Here is a 16,070-nt window from a genome sequence, read left to right on the forward strand (position 1 = left end):
TATGTAATAGCCATCTCAAACAAAACATGTCCAAAACTTATATTTAGGGGATCAGGCAGAAGGAGCAGGGGTGACCCAAGGCAGATTCTTCTCATAGTGAAGGACAAGAATCCAAGATAGAAGAAACATATATGTACATTCAAAGCCTCTGCTCACATTCCAGTGGCCAACACAACGTGGCCAAGACCCAGGTCAGTGGGGCAGGATGTACACACAGGCATGGCAGCCAGGGCAAGGGAGAAAACAATGAATATTTGCTGATCAAGACTCCGATCCATCACACCATCCCAGTTTATCCAATTGTCCCACAAGCTCCCCAGAGACGCTGGATTCCTCTGAACCTGACCCAGCCAGGTGGAAACCTTAGAGTTCCCACTTCGGCTTCCTGCCTGTCATAAGACCCAAACACCACTGGTCTTTTTCTCTCCTGAATCGGGGCGGGAACAACACCCCTATAGCTATCCTGAGCCTGACCCAACCCGGCAACATCACCACAGTGAACCTGACACTGTCCAGAATTTCAGTCCTGAGACCTTTAACTCAGAAACTGAAAATATTTTGAAGATGGCATTTACACAAAGAACTTCCTTTACTCTTTAGAGTAGGTTCCTGTAAGTCTTGGAAAAGCTCGTGACTGATGGGGAAGTTGGTTATTAATACTTGGAAAGACAATCCGATGAAAGGCACCCCTGGGGACACCCAGCTCAGCAGCCTTCCCTCCAAAGGGCCAGCTCTGGGGCAGCCCACTGCCTGCATGAGGCCAGGAGGCAGCGGTTTGCAGCAGAGCTGCGGTCCCTCCTGGCCTTCAGGACATGAAAGACTAGCGGTCTTGTCCAGTACCAAAGTCTGAGTCAGCACCCAGAACAGCAAAAGTAAAAGCAAAAATTCATTCATCTATTTGCTTAGTGAATGAATGCCAACCACTTAGTGAGGATGAACTTAATTTTTGCTGGATGCTGGAGGAATGTTCATGCACAGTGGGCCTTGTTTCTGCTCCCTTTAAACTTCCTGTCTGTTGAGAGGGAGCAGTGAGGTAGACGAGCACAGCATGAGAAGGGTTGGGTTGAGAAAAGTCTCAGGAGCCCTGAGAGTTTCTATCGGAGGGGCCTAGTTAGGATTTGGGGAGGGAAGGAAGGTTTCCTGAAGGAAGTGTCTTCCAAATTAAGGCTTGACCAATGAGTTAGGGAGGCAAGAGTGTTGAAAAGGCTTCCAGAGAAAACAAACAGCATGCAAGAGGCACAAAGGTAAGGGAAGAACTCATCAGGTTGCTCCTGAAAGGGATGAAAAGCATGGGGTGGAGGAGAGATGAAGCTGGAGAGATAGATAGGGCTGGCCTGGGGCTGGTCAGCACTGGGAAAAAGTCTTGGAGAAGCAGCCATTGAGCTTTTCCTGGGGCCAGGAGGAGGGTGCTGTGGCAGATACCCAGATGAGAGGGAGGGGGCAAGAGGTCAGCAGCAGTGTGCAGGGAAAGAAGGGAAATTGAGGCAAGAGCCATTGGTAGGACTGCAAGCCCTGGAGGACTTCTATGGGAGAAAAAAGAGACACCCAAATCCTGGCTCCAGGCCCCAGAGGGACAGAGGCTCCATCGCGGAGATGGGACGTGCAGAAGAGAAGCTTGGGTTCCAAATGAGGGGCGGGCAGTCAAGGTTCCCCAGGGAGAAGAGGGTGAGATCATTTTGGAGAATGTTACATTTAGAAATCTGTGGAGCCCTCGAGCACAGATGTTCAACAGGTATGTGAGCTTAGAGCTTGGCGGACAGATGCATTTATTCACCCACCCATTCATTCCATAAACATTTATCCAGGACTGTGCTGGATGCTGAGTACACAAGGATGATTAAGATCTTGGCCTAATCCTCAAATGACTCAATGAAAGAGAGAAGTATGAACATAATGATCATGCTGCTGGAAGTATAAAAATAGTGCACGCACAGGGTAGGGTGAGAGCTGGAAATGGTGAGCTTGGCTTGGGTGGCGAGGAAGGGCTTTCCAGGAAAGGTGACCCAGTCGGGCAGAAAGCAAGGTGGGAAAGAACGAGGGGAGTGTCCAGGCAGATGAAACAGCAGCAAGCCCAAAAACAGGAACCAGGGAAGTGTCAGGAATAGCTCCAAGGAGACGCTGGGGAGGGCTGCAGGCACTGGCTGGGCCCAGGTCAATTCACTGACTGACAGATTGACTCCACCCTCAGGTGACAGTCAAGGAGAACTTCCTAAACTTTCCTTTTTTTGTTATTTTTACCATTACAGATGCCTGTGCATGATATTAATGGAAGTTTCACATAAGCATAAAGAAAATAAAAATCACTGTTGCCATTTAATGTGTAACGAGAATTTTTCCCATTTCCAGTCTCCATCTCTCACTCTACTTATATGTATATACAGTGTATGTATATTAACATTTTAAATTTAAAAATTAGTGTGTATGCTGTTTTAAAAACTATCTTCCCTTGACCAAAAAGAATTCTCTATTATTAAGCATTATTCCAAAACGTCATTAGTAATGGCCTCATGGTTAATAATCCTGTGGTGGAGCAAAATGTATTCAGCAAACACCTGTGTCGTTAAATTCCTGTCGCTAAATATCTGGGTTAAACTATTCTCCCCACTTCTCATCAGGTGAATTTTTAGAGGTGCTAATGCTAAGAAAGTGGACAAGGAAATGGTCGGACTTTATATGTATTTCTAAACTGTCCTCTGGTAGGTTCTACTACTTGGGTATGTTCCCATCAGTGATATATGAGGGGCCTCACTAACAGCTGACATTGTCATTTAAAAAAAATCATTGGCAGTTATTCAAGCAAACAACTTTATTAAATAGTGAAACCCAGACTATTTTTTAATGTGCTTTTTGGCCATTTGTAGCAGTCAGATATGTCTAGGTGTCTATGTGTCTGAGTGATTTTACAAGGAATCAGCAAATGGGGATTTTCTTAGATATTTGTGACCTTCATTCCATTTGCTCTGGGGCTCTCTCCAGAGACTCCTAGTTACCTACATACACGTGAGCCCTTCACTCTGATGCCTCCTTGTCTTTCTTTAGGCACTTTGCTCCTGTCCTCTGCATTTGGAGACAACTTCTCATGTTTGTCCTTCATCTCACTGGTTTTGTTTTTTTAATAGCTCTATTGAAACATAATTTACATATCATACAGTTCATCCATCTAAAGTTCATCTACAATTCAACCAACCAAAATTCAATGATTTTCAGCCTATTCACAGAGTTGTGCCACCATCACCACAATCAATTTTCGAACATTTTCATCATCCCCAAAAGAAACCCCATCCCCATTAGCAACCCCTTCCAATACCCCCAGCCCCAGGCAACCATCAATCTACTTTCTGTCTCTCTATAGTTGCCTATTTTGGACATTTCACAGAAATGGAATCATGTAATATGTGTTCTTTTGTGACTACCTTTCACTTAGCATAATGTCTTTACGGTTCACCTTTGCTAGAGCATGTATCAGAATCTTCTTTGTATGGCCAGAGGATATCCCATTGTGTGGACATAGCACATTCTGTGTATCTATTTTGATCTATTCATTAGTTAATGTACATTTGGATTGTTTCTGCTGTTGGCTATTATGAATAATGCTGTTACACACAATCCTGTACAAGTTTTTGTGTAAACATATGCTTTTGTTTCTCTTGGATACATACCTAGAAGTGGATTTTCTAGGTCATATGCTGACTCACGTTTAAATATTTGAGGAACTGCCAGAAGGTTTTCCAAAGTGGCTGCACTGTTTTACATTCCCACCAGCCATGTGTAAAGGTTCCATTTTTTTCTACATTCTCCCCAGAACTTGTTATCGCCTGTCTTTTTAAATTCAGCCTTGCCTGTGGGTATGAAATGGCATCTTATTGTGGTTTTGATTTGCATTTCCTTACTCGCTAATAATGCTAAGCATCATCCTGTGTGCTTATGGCTGGTTTGGTTTTCCAAAGCATACTTTCTGCTTCTTGCATCCAAAGACGCAGCACAGAGAGCTTGCATTTCTAAAGGCTGTGTTCAGCTGAAACTTCAGCCTCCAGTTTCGACTTAAATCCTACTATTTTGTTTCAGTTCCTTGAAATCCTTCCTGAGGGGAAACTGATGCTCAGGGTGCTGAATGTAATTCCAAATTTCTGGCAGGCTTTACTCCTTGTACTTCTGCTCCACTGAAATGCCATCTTCCCCAACCCCCTGCCTGATTCTCTAGAATTTTTAAGCAGTGTTACGCATGGAAAAGCAGTCACACCTTACAGTAGTGATTAAATCTGCTGGACAGAATCACTTGCCCTAAGAAGTCTCCCTCTCTTGTCCTATTACACGCTCCCGGTGCGGCTATCACCCTCACCCTCACCCTCACTACTATTGTAGCTGTTGTTTTCTGCAGGGATTTATAGCAATACCTGGGGAGGGGGTGGAAGGATAATAGACCAGCTGCCTCACTGATTGTGGATGAGCATCAGAGAAATGGATGGGGGAGAAAAGGAGTTCAATTTTCTGGATTCTCCACAGTTTGGGTTTCTGGGTGAGGAACAGACTCCAGGAGAGTCACAGCATGACCGCCTTCCTTTGTCAGGGGGCCTCTGCTCACAAGACAAAGCCACAGAGGTTTTCTGAACCTGGGTCTTCATGCAGAAGGACGGAGCCCTGCAGATAAGTACATTTCTCTTATGAGGAACAAATTGCTCCAGAGGAACACTAACTGCCCCCTGCCACCTTCTGCACCTTCCTAGGAACATCTTGTGTTTAGGGTAGCATGTTTGGTACAATTGATGAGCCAATATTGACACATTATTATTAACTGAAGTCCTGGTTTACATCGTGTTGTACATTATACCAGTTGGACAAATATGTAAGGGCACTCATCCGTCATGGTTTTTTGCAGAATGGTTGTACTGCCCTAAGGTCCCCTGTGTAGAGCACCCACTTTTTGGACCCCCTCGTATTTGTTCACACAGTGTCTTTTTCTCTACTAGAATGAAGTGCAGTGATTTTAAGAAGACTCACAAAGGAAACTGGGTTTCTGGCTTCTTGAAATAGCCAGTGACACAGCCACATGTACCTGCATGTCCCTAGGGCCAGAGTCATCAGGAGCTCAGCAGAGGCAGACCATCCTCAGACAGATCAAGTGAGCCCCAACCCAGAGAGGCAGTCCAAGTGCCATTGGTAGTCACATTTGTTCTGTTGTTTTCTTATAGTGGACTTAAGAAGAAAAATGCAATAGTTTATACATATGTCTTCTTCAAAAGTGGGGAGGAAAAAAGGTAGTCTGAGAAGGTCAAGAAAGTTGGGAGAGAACATATTTCTTTGTGGATGTGAGCCAGACAGTTAGTTCACTTGCCTATATTCCCACCTGGTGCTGAAATATGGGCCCCACGCTGGGGATGCACACGACTAGCGACTGCATACCTAGCTACTACCCCTGAAGTGCACGGGGCTGATGGCTGTGTTGTGTAGAAATGACTTCTTCCCCAACATGTCAATCCTGGAGGGAGGCGTTTGCAGACACCAAAAGAAATGGATTTTAATAATCTGTATCTTTAAGAAAGCTGAAGTCAGAAGATACAAGTTCAGGGTATTATTCTCTTTCCTTTGGCTTTATGGGGAAAACAGGAAGAAGAGAAAAAGAAAAAGAAAACCTGGTAGAGGAAGAGACTTCTATCTTCTGAACAATGTATTTGCACTCGAGGGACCAAGTATGGGCATCTTGGCTCGGAGCCTTGCCCCTCAGGGGCCTGAGCAGTGACGTGGACATGCCCACCTCACTACTGATCTTATCTCTGCCAAGATCCGGTGTTGGTTCTGAGGTCTGGTCATGGTTTGACAGTCTATTAAACTTCACTTTTTCCCATAGCATCCCCACCTCCACTCACTCCCGTCCCCCACCAAAAAAAGAGTCTATGAGTCCTGAAGGCCAGGACAGGCATTGTTGCTGCCTGGAGGAAGGCTGTGCTGTAGATCATGGCGGTAGGGAGAGATACACCTATTTAAATTGGAAGTTTGTTACCAAGGGATTATAAACAGAGCCTGAATTTTTAAATGGTAGTACACAGAACAGATCAGAATGAAATGTCCCCCACATAACACTTCCTTTGGGCCGCTTTATGGGTTACATTATATTAGGTTGAATCATAAGAAGTTGCTGATATTTAATCACTTGTGACCTGCAAAAAAACCAGTTTCATACGGTTCAGTATAAGAGACCCTTGCCACTCCTGTCACTCATTCACTCAACAAATATCAAATGAATTGTTCACTTATTATGTACCAGGCACTGTCCTAGGTTCTGGGAATACAGCCAAAAGCAAGACAGACAAAGAGTCCTGCTTTTGTGAGAAGGGACAGACATAAACTCAATAAATAAGTGAAGTATTGTAAGTTAGATGGTGGTGGGCACCATGGAGGAAAGTAAAGTGCAGTGGGAAATAGGAGGCAGCCTGGTGCCAGAAGGGCACTGCAGCTTTCCACAGTCCGAGGGGGAGGCCTCACTAAGCAGGTGACATGTGAGCAAAGACCTAAAGGAAGCGAGAAATGAGCCAGGTAAATATCTGTGGATGAACCTTCCAGAAGGAAAAGTGAGGGCAAGAGCCCACCAGATGCGGAAGGAAGCCTAGCACAACCAAGAGGTGCAGGGAGGAGGCTGTTTGCCTGGAGTAGAAGGAAGAAGGTGGGGATGTGGAGGACAGGTCAATGGGGTGTCTGCAAGGGGCTTTCTAGGACCTGGCCAGGACTTTGGCTCTTACTTCAAGTGAGGTTTTAAGCCAAGGACTGCCTTGACTTGATTTGTACTTTTAAAAGATCACTGAGGCACCCAGGTGGAGAAGATGAGACGAGAGGCAGCTCAAGCTGGCAGGCAGGAAGCAAAAAGGGGCAAACAGGTGGAAGGGCAGGAGGGCAAGGGCAGAAGCAGGGACTTCGGTGGCAGACTGCTCCAGGGCAGGTGAGAAAGGATGGTGGGTGTAGACCAGACAGCACACTGCACAAGGCTGTATGTCCATACACCACACAGGCACCGGCCTTGAAGGAAGGGGGACTGGGGTAGCTGGCATCCAGCCAGGGACCTGTCTGCCCATTAAGTATGGGGGATGGGTGGGTGATCTTCTATATTTTCCAAAAGCAATGCCATATGGATGAGCACAGGCTCTGACGGTAGCCAGAGAGATGGTGAGAAGGGCTGAAATTCTAATACATCCGGGATCAGTCCCGTCAGCTCTACTAACAGATAAGGGGTTTGGGAGAAAGAAGAATCAAAGGGAACTACAAGGATGGTGGTCTGAGGAAATGCAACATGGAGTTCCCATCTGGTGATATGGGAAAGATGGGAAGGAGCTGGCTGAGGAGAAGAGGTGGACATCAGCTCACGAGCTGAAGATGCCCAGGGAACACCCAGGTGGAGGTGGTCCAGTGGTCAGGTGGAGAAGAGTCTGGGGTTTAGGGCTGAGGTCCATTGGGTAGGTATTTTAGATAATGTAAAAAGATATTTCCTTGATCTTATACTTTTTCTGGCCGCCAAAAGTGGCTCAGAAAGAACATCAGTAAGTTCAATCAGTAACAGCCTGAGGGCCCCATTCTCTCAGCATCCTGCAGAGATTGCACCATGTGGGGCTTACCCCAGCTGGGCGGCACCTGCTGTGCATTTTTATGAGGCCAGAATGACAGAACTTTTGCCCAGGAGAAAGAAACATGATAGGTTCAGGTGTTAAGTGGTCTCAGTCATAGGCCTGGTCTTGGGGATTTGGCAGAAATGTCAGTGATCTAACACTGGCAAATTGGGGGGCCCAGTGCCGGGGGAAGTTGAGTCTGGGAGGGACTTAGCCTTCCCCACTGGAAGAAGGGAAGATGTCCTTCCTGGCTCTGCAGAGAGCTCCTCAGTCCCACTCAGCTCACAGTTCTGCTGTCTGACCCCATTGCTCAACAGGGGCACAACTCTTTGTATCTGCATTAAGAAGAGGGGTATTATTTACCCCACCCCACCCACTTTCCAGTGTTTAGACAAGTCCATGCTCAACCAACGGGGGTCCTTTGTTCCTACCAGAGTGGGCCAGATTAGTCATTGCTTTGAAGCAATAAGTTCTGTGGGGATCAGAGAGCCTCCATTATGCCACTACAGGTGACCCCCAGAGACTAGGACGTGTGTTAGTAACATCATGCAAAGCATGTCTGTATGTTCAATTTGTGTGCATCCCAGACTGACTGGTCCTGCTCAGTGGCGGTGCCTGTCACCTCCCTCCCCCTAACACTCCACACCAGACCCCAAAGCTGGATTGAAATGGCCGAGATGCCAAGATTCAGTGCCCTTTTCTGAACCCAGTAGGGAGAGGGGGCTTGCTCGCTGATCCCTAGAGGAAGTCCAAGGCAAGAAGGGAGTCCTGCTGCCCTTTCTCCTTGACCATGTTCCGGATGTCACCTCCTTCTAATAACCACCCTAGGTTTGTATCTGCCCCTTCTTACTCTTTCCACTAAACTACCACAAGGAGGTTCCCAATGAATGAAGCTCATTCCTACAATTTTCCAAAGCCCTCCCCACCCACCCCAGGATTTGGGATAGCCCATTGTCTTTCTCTTTTACAGCTGATCCCGGAGTAGGGACAGGCTTGAGCAGGCTGCCCAAGAGGCCCGGTGTGGGTAAGTCCACCAGAAAGCCCCTCTCTCTGCATGACCTTTCCTCACCTTAGATCCACTGAGCCTTTTCGGCTTTAACAGGCAGCCACAGAGCAGGTACCTAGGTGGCTACCTGGAGACTTCCAGCCCAGATTTGTCTTTCTGGCCTTGAGCCCAAGTGCACTGCCCTTGCCCAAGCCAAATGCTGGGATAGACAGCATTCAAGTGCTTTTGGCCAGCTCTCCCAAGACCCTGCTGAGCCTGGCTCTCCCTGTCAGGTTTCAGTATTTTCCCCATGACTTTAGTTGGAAACTCCTCCATTTCTCCTCTAACAAAATGCTGTTAGCCATTGTGCTTTCGGTCAGGGGTCTCATGGCAGATTTGGCCCACCCATTTTCCCTTCTGGCCTTACTCTCCCCTTTCTCTCTTAACTCGTTCCTGGGTGGAGCCCTGGGATTTGCAGCCACCCTGCCTGAGACTTGACGGTACATGCTGGCAGGGCGGGCTGAGCCTGGGGGCCTGTGGTCTTAGCAGGGGTGTTCAGCTTCACATCTGCAACCTCTGGGGGGTACCGTACCCCTCACTCGTACATAAGCCTCACTCTGAGTCCAGTTCAAGACTATAACTGTGACTGCCCTCTTCAGACCAGACAGCCTAAGCAGCACGTTCTGTGATGAAAGGTCCTACATCAACCCACTGCCTGTCATTGGACCTTATTCAAGTGCACAGAGGTTTCATCTAGAGATTCTTGTGAGGTGGGCCTTAGGGAGCCCAGTTCTCTTTCCCCAGAAGGTCCCAGAGTGTTAAGTATAGAATAGCTGCTCCATCCGGGAAGTGACTTCGGCTCCATTCTTCCCCTCGTTCTTCATGCTCCTGAGGAGGAGCCAAAGGATGGATGCAGCAGCCCATGGCTCCTTTGCCCTGTACAGGTAGCCCCCCATTCAGGGCTCCTGAGGGACCCTCCTTCTTGGGCTTTCTTGGCCCATAGCCAGCAAAATGCCACCAGGCCAGCAACCCTCCTTAGGACCTGCCCCCTCAGGGGCTGTGCTGGCCCAGACATTGTGAGACATCCTGGTAACTGCTTTCCCCTGGCCAGCTTGGGGTGGGGAGGATATATTCCACCCTGGGCCACCCCGTTGACCCTTCTGCATGCCTACTTGGGCAACAGTCATACCATACAGGCACATTCTGCCAGGGAAAGTGCTGGCACCATCACTTGTGGGACCATGGGTGGGGGGTCAACAGGCACTTGGGTTCTCCCTCCTTCTGTCTATGAGTGTGGGTTGTCCTCCACAGGAGATGCTTCTGGAAAAAGTATTTGGAATGACAAACCCCGAGCAGCTTTGGGGTGCAGAGCTATTAGAGTATTTATACCCATGGCAGACCACAAAGGCCCTGCCAGGCCCCAGCACAGTGACAAAACAGCTACCAGAGACCCGGAAGGCCAGCAAGGATTCTATTGGATGCAGAGATGTGCTGCTTGTCAGCTAAGTGAGCAGGGCTCAATCCTCTGAGGGTCTAGCCTGGCCCACAGCTAGCAACTAACTTTATAGGCTTCCTGCTTCCGACTAAGGGGCTTAACTTTCTTGAACACATTCTCAGGGCACAAAGTTGTCTGCCTCTCCAGAGTGGATGGCCACAGACTGTTAGATCATTAATGAACTCCTCTGTCATGTATGGGCATCTCTGACTGAAGGAACTCTATTTATGATTACTGCCTCCCAGCATAAGCCCAGCAGTGTGGAATTTGCCAGCTATTCTACACTCCTTACCAAGCATAGCCGATATATCTAAATGAGCACTGGAATGGCAGCTCAAGAACAAAACACAGCCACTGTGGCACTTGCCCCATGTAAGAAGAGAGACTAAGGAGGTGGTGGTGCCCCTCTGCTGGAACAGAGGCCCATGTACATCCAGTTGAACTCAGGCCAAGCTCCTCTCTCCCCACTTTGGAGAGTGGGAAGCACTGCGCCGGCTGACCACCTGCCAGAGGGTGTCTGCATGAAGTGGCATTTGCTGCATTTGCCGAGTCCTGCACACAGTGCTTTCAGAGCTGTGCTTGAACGCTCACATGCCCCTAAGGGATGTGGAAGCTTCAGGGGCTCCAGGAGCCTGAGCTGAGGAAAGAGCATTAGAAGGAGCAGGGATCAAAGCCAGACTTCCTGGGTTTGAACCCTACTTCCTTAGCTGTCTGCCTGAGTGACTGTGGACATGCTGATTAACCTCTGTAAGCTGCACTTTTCTCATATGCAAAACAAAAGCTATTATATCTATTTCATAAAGCTGATGAGAACATCAGATAGCACATTAAAGACACTCAAGACAGTGCCACACTTGTAGCAAATTCTTAATAAACATTAGAGAAGGAAATAATTTCCACTGGTGAAATTATGTACCTTCAAGAGCCCTTAAAGCAGTTTCAAATTACTTAATAAGAAAGTAAGCTGATAGCTAGAGCAAGTTCAAATATGCTTTATCTGCACCAACTTGGGGAACAGAAGGGACCTGCCTTTCCTTGTTTAAAGGGCCTATCAGGTTGCAAAGCCAAAGGCAGCCTGCTGGGGGGTTGGGGCGGGTGCAGAAAGGAGGGGGGAAGGGGCCATCTGTCCACAAAGCAGTGCAGTGCTGAGATGTGAGGAAGGTGACTGATGCAGGACCACAAACCAGTATGGTTTAAGGAGCCACTCTTGCCTGCCCAGCAGCCCAGCACATGTGCAAACAATGACACACCCAGTTTTATCAGTGTGGACATACTGGGGGAAAGGAAGTGGTGCTGTGGGTAGAGGGAGGTAGGAAACGAGAGTTCTAGTCCTGACTCCCAGAGAAGGGCGTGGGATCCAGGTGGCAAGGAAGGCGAACTTGTCATCTTCTGTCTACATGGAGATTTGCTGGGAGGAAATCTTATCCGGCAGTCCAAGAACTAGAGGTTTAAGCCAAACTTGGACTGCTCCCTGCCAACACAGGAAGTGACGAAACCATCAGATTTCACCTGTGATGTGAAAGCGGAGTTCATGTTGAGTAATTACCCATAGAACAGCCAGACCCTGCTGGGGAGGGGGAAGCCTTAGTGCAAGGGGTAACTTCACTTTAAACTCAGTCCACACAGTGGCAAAGAGAACACTTTGGCTTCCATACCCATCACAAATCTGTTTTCCCCTTAGGTTTGTCATCACAACCTTGTATGTAAGTAGGACATATATTCACCCTGTTTACAGATAAGAAAACTGAGTCAATGGCTGGAGAGGTAATTTGCTTAAGAGTCAGGCCAGAAGTCTATATTGTGTCCATGAGTTGTTACAAACCTTAATGGTCAGAAAATATACACTATAATCCCTTAAAATGTATAACTCAAAATAAAGCAGGGAATTAATTTCTGAATGCTAGTTCGGATTATAGAAAGAAGAAATGAGTTTTGGCCAATTTCATAAAAGGAGTTGCCATGCTTTATCTGTTATTCAAAAAAAAGCTTTGTTTATGAAATTGTAAGTAGCCAGTACAATTTAAACTTGTACCTGCTTTCGTTTGAAACATAACTATTTGCAACACTGATGTTGAGTGGGTTTTGAAGTTAAAGTTGTCACCAAGAGATTTCATGTGCAGTCCCAGACACATACACAGGGCAGGAAAAAAGAATGAAGATGTTAATCCACAATAAGCCTTTGGAGCTGAGTGGTTTCTTATGTGTTTCTGCATTTAATCAAATCTGTAAGCACGGCTGGATTTCTATTAAAAATTTATTTCAGTTTTGAAAGGTAATTTGGTCAAAAAAGGGGATCTATTAAGGATCACCTCCAAATATTCCAAAACACCTGGCAGGAGCCAGGGAGGTATATCAGAAAACAGTCTACACATTTTAAAGTCAAGTAGCTTTTGCCCACCTCGCTAAAGGACATGTGAATCTGGGAGGTGGGGAAATGCTAACGGCAGAGTGCAGGCCTTATGCTCTAAGAACTTGCCCTTTTGAACAATTCCAGTAACAAAGTGATTATGGCCACATAATTGAAGGGAATTTGATCTCTGCCCATACCAAAACTTCCAGAGCAAGTATGGAAGTTATGTTCACTTAAAAACAGAAATAAAACCTCTTTGAAATATTTCCATGTCTGCCATCTCTGTTCTGATCCAGCTTCGTTCCTCTGCCCCACGAAAAGGTTGAGCCAGTTTATCAAAAACGTTCATCACAGTGGCATCTCTCAAGCCACCTCCTGCCGACGGAGAGCATATCTGACTCCTGTGATGTGAAATAGAAGGCCCTTCTCTGTCTAGGTGTGTGATTTCTAGAAATGGGCTCTGGTAGGCAGCTGAAAGTGCACAGGAAGTTATAAGGCTTTTCACCAAAACCAAACCATCACTTTGGTCTCTACATAACTCTGAATGCTTCCTTCTCTGAATACGCATGAGCTTTAGATGAGTTGACATAACAGCTAAATGGACAACCCTGGGCTGTCCAGTGTCACTTGGACTGAGTTTGGGAATAAGTCAGGTGATTATGTTGGTGACCTGAGCCAGGTTCCAAGAGGTGCTCAGTAGGCCGGGACTCATGAGGGTCTGGGTGCCAGTCCCTCCCTGTTTCACTGTGATTTTTGAACCCCAGGCTTCTCATTTACAAGGACAGGGTGATCATCTCACTGTGAACTATTCTTGTGAGGAGTATGCTTCATATATTTAAAGTACCTGGGACATAGGCATTGTTAAATAGTCATGATAATAATGCTAAATTTCCTTAAAGCAGTTTCTGACAACACGGTTGAAGAAGGCTGAATAACTGCCCCCCAGAGATGTTCACATCCTAATCCCCAGGACAAGGGACTTTGCAGATGGGATTAAGCCAAGGATCTTGAGATGGGGACACCATCCTGCATTATCCAGGTGGACCCAGTGTAATCACAAGGGGCCCTTTAAGGAGAAAGGGATACTGCTGTATGGAAGCAGAGTTCAGAATGATAAGAGAGGGACCTGCCCTTAACCAACTTCCCACCTTGATTCAGTCCTTTGTAAAATTCCTTGACAGGTGCCTAGGGCCTGCTAAGTGCTCAGAACTGGTAGTATTATTCACTTCCACTCCCACCAAGTGAATTGCATCTATTAAGTCAGTTGGATCTGTTCCCAAGTAAATGCATTCTGAAATAAGACAAGCTGTACTTACTATTCTAATTTATGATGAAGTTGATTACTTAAACCAATGAAATACAAGTACAAAGAGAAAAACACAACTCTCTCTGTGAAAATTAAGTGAATGGTTTTGGAAAAGTAGAATAAATATATATCATTATAAATTACATCAGATCACATGTAGGTAAGTGGAGGAGCAAAATCATAAAACTCTATACTTTAGAACACCCTTAATTTTTTGCAGTTGTTACCTCCCACCCTGTCAAGCCTCAGCACCACAAACCTTTCAGAGGCTGTGATTAATCTTTTGCAGAGGAAGAATCTGAAGCTCAAAAAGAAAGGAACACATTGACTCAGTTCTAGAGCCAGTAAAAGCATCAACATCCTGACCCAGGGCCAAATCACGATGCCTCTGCCATGCCTGCTTAGATACAGCATAGAACTGAGCAACATTAAGGAATACACATGCAACAAATACTTCTAAACAAATAGAATGTCACATTCTGACATTTAAAGAGAGAGAGAATTGCACATATTGTTCCACTCGGACCAAGGACCAAAGTAAAAATCAGGTGTGACAAAACCACATCAGATTGAAGGAAGTTTAGGTCAGAAAACTCTGTAAGAGTATAGATGCCTATCTAAGAAGGTCCCAGAGACCCTGTGGTGGTTTCTTAGTAATGTAAGTGCTACCTCAAGATTACATTATGTGTTTGAGGGTTTGAATAGAACTGTACATACATTCTCAATCCATTTGTGCTGGACAATTGAAACCTAATTTTCATAAAATTAGGAAGGTGAAAGGATGCATATTTCCCATCTTCCGAGTTACTTTCTGGGAGGAAGGACGTCAGTCCAAGCTCCTGGGAAGGGTAGAAGCAATCTAAAGCTGGCCTTCCCCACTGCCACACTGACTCACAGCAGTAACCCTGTCTTTTTTTATCTACATTTTGGGAGAAGCCACAGCAGGTAAAAGTTAAGAATAATTTCCATAGCATCAAGTATATCCCAGAAGGGGCAGATGGATGTTCCAGGGGAGACCTCACAGAACAGCTCTGCCCCTTCTCTATGTATTTCATCTTTCTGTCTTCTTCTGAAATGGGTCACAGGGGATAATGAGTGCCTTGTCTCAAGAGCAAAGAAACAAATTGGGCCCTCTGATTTCAGTTGGCAAACTAAGCATATTACTTTTTCTCTCTGCCCTCCTCAAATCTCATCTAAATGACAGTAAAGAAGAACAAGGAAGAGTGGAGTGCATAGGAGGGCATCATCAGGCCAAGGATTTTCATGCATCTCTGGAAGCCAGAAAATGGGTAGAATTAGACTGAGGGATGAACACTGGCAGAAGGAACATCAGCTCAGAAGATGCCCAAGAGAAGACTCCAACACAACAGAGGCCCTGGACTCAAGGAATGCAGGTGTGAAGATGACTGAACAAATGCCCATGGAACAAACAGGCAGTGGGGTGGGTGGTTCATTCTGTCACTCTGGGATACCATTAGGTGTGCGGACTGTCTCCACCTGTCAGCTCTCCCCATGACCACAGATGCCAGCAGCAGTTCCATCCTCTCACAGAGACGTGACCACGTCTGGCGGAAGCTCTGAGGATGGCTCCTGTGGTCCCATCATCTTGTTTAAGAGCAAGAACTCTTCTCCCAGAAACCCACCAAACAAGCCTCCCATCACATCTCAGTAGCCAGAAACAGGGTCAAAGCCAATCACAGGCAAGAGGGAGAAGTGGGATTTCTGTGGATGACTCTGAACAGTGCTTCTCAAACTTGAGTGTGCATCAGGCCTGCCTGAAGAGCTTGTTAGAGTACTGTCTGCTGGGCGCCGCCCCAAAGGCTCTGATTCAGTAGGTCTTGGGGTGGGGCTGCAGAATCTGCACTTCTACCCAGTTCCCAGGGGGTACTGATGATGCTGGTTTAAAGAATCACTGGATTTGAGGAGGCAGCCAATAAGTGAACGAGCCCAGTCTCTGTTAGCATTTTAGGTGCTTCTAACCGGACTCCTGTCCATGTTTCAAGTTAAAGCTTCTAGTGTACATGGCCTGCCCTCATGCTCAGAGCTTAGTCATTCCTTTCGTTAGAGGAAGTTATGATTGTAACCACCAGAACCTAAAGTAGAAGTGGTCAAAAGTGGCTACCTCTGGGGAACAAGTGGGAGAGGAAGGGGAGGAAAAGGGGAGGAAGTAATGAGACGTCTATAATGATTATGTGCCCACCTGAACTGATTGGAGTTTCCATCTATTTTAATGCTTTAATAAGACTGCTTTTATAGAGCACATTTTTTTCTACTAAAGAACATTCTCAGTTTTTTTTTCCTTTTTCCACCAGCCATTTCTGTGTACATTTCAAGATCAAGGT

Source organism: Manis javanica, chromosome 1 (genome assembly GCF_040802235.1).
Source record: "Manis javanica isolate MJ-LG chromosome 1, MJ_LKY, whole genome shotgun sequence".
NCBI classification, from domain to species: domain Eukaryota; kingdom Metazoa; phylum Chordata; class Mammalia; order Pholidota; family Manidae; genus Manis; species Manis javanica.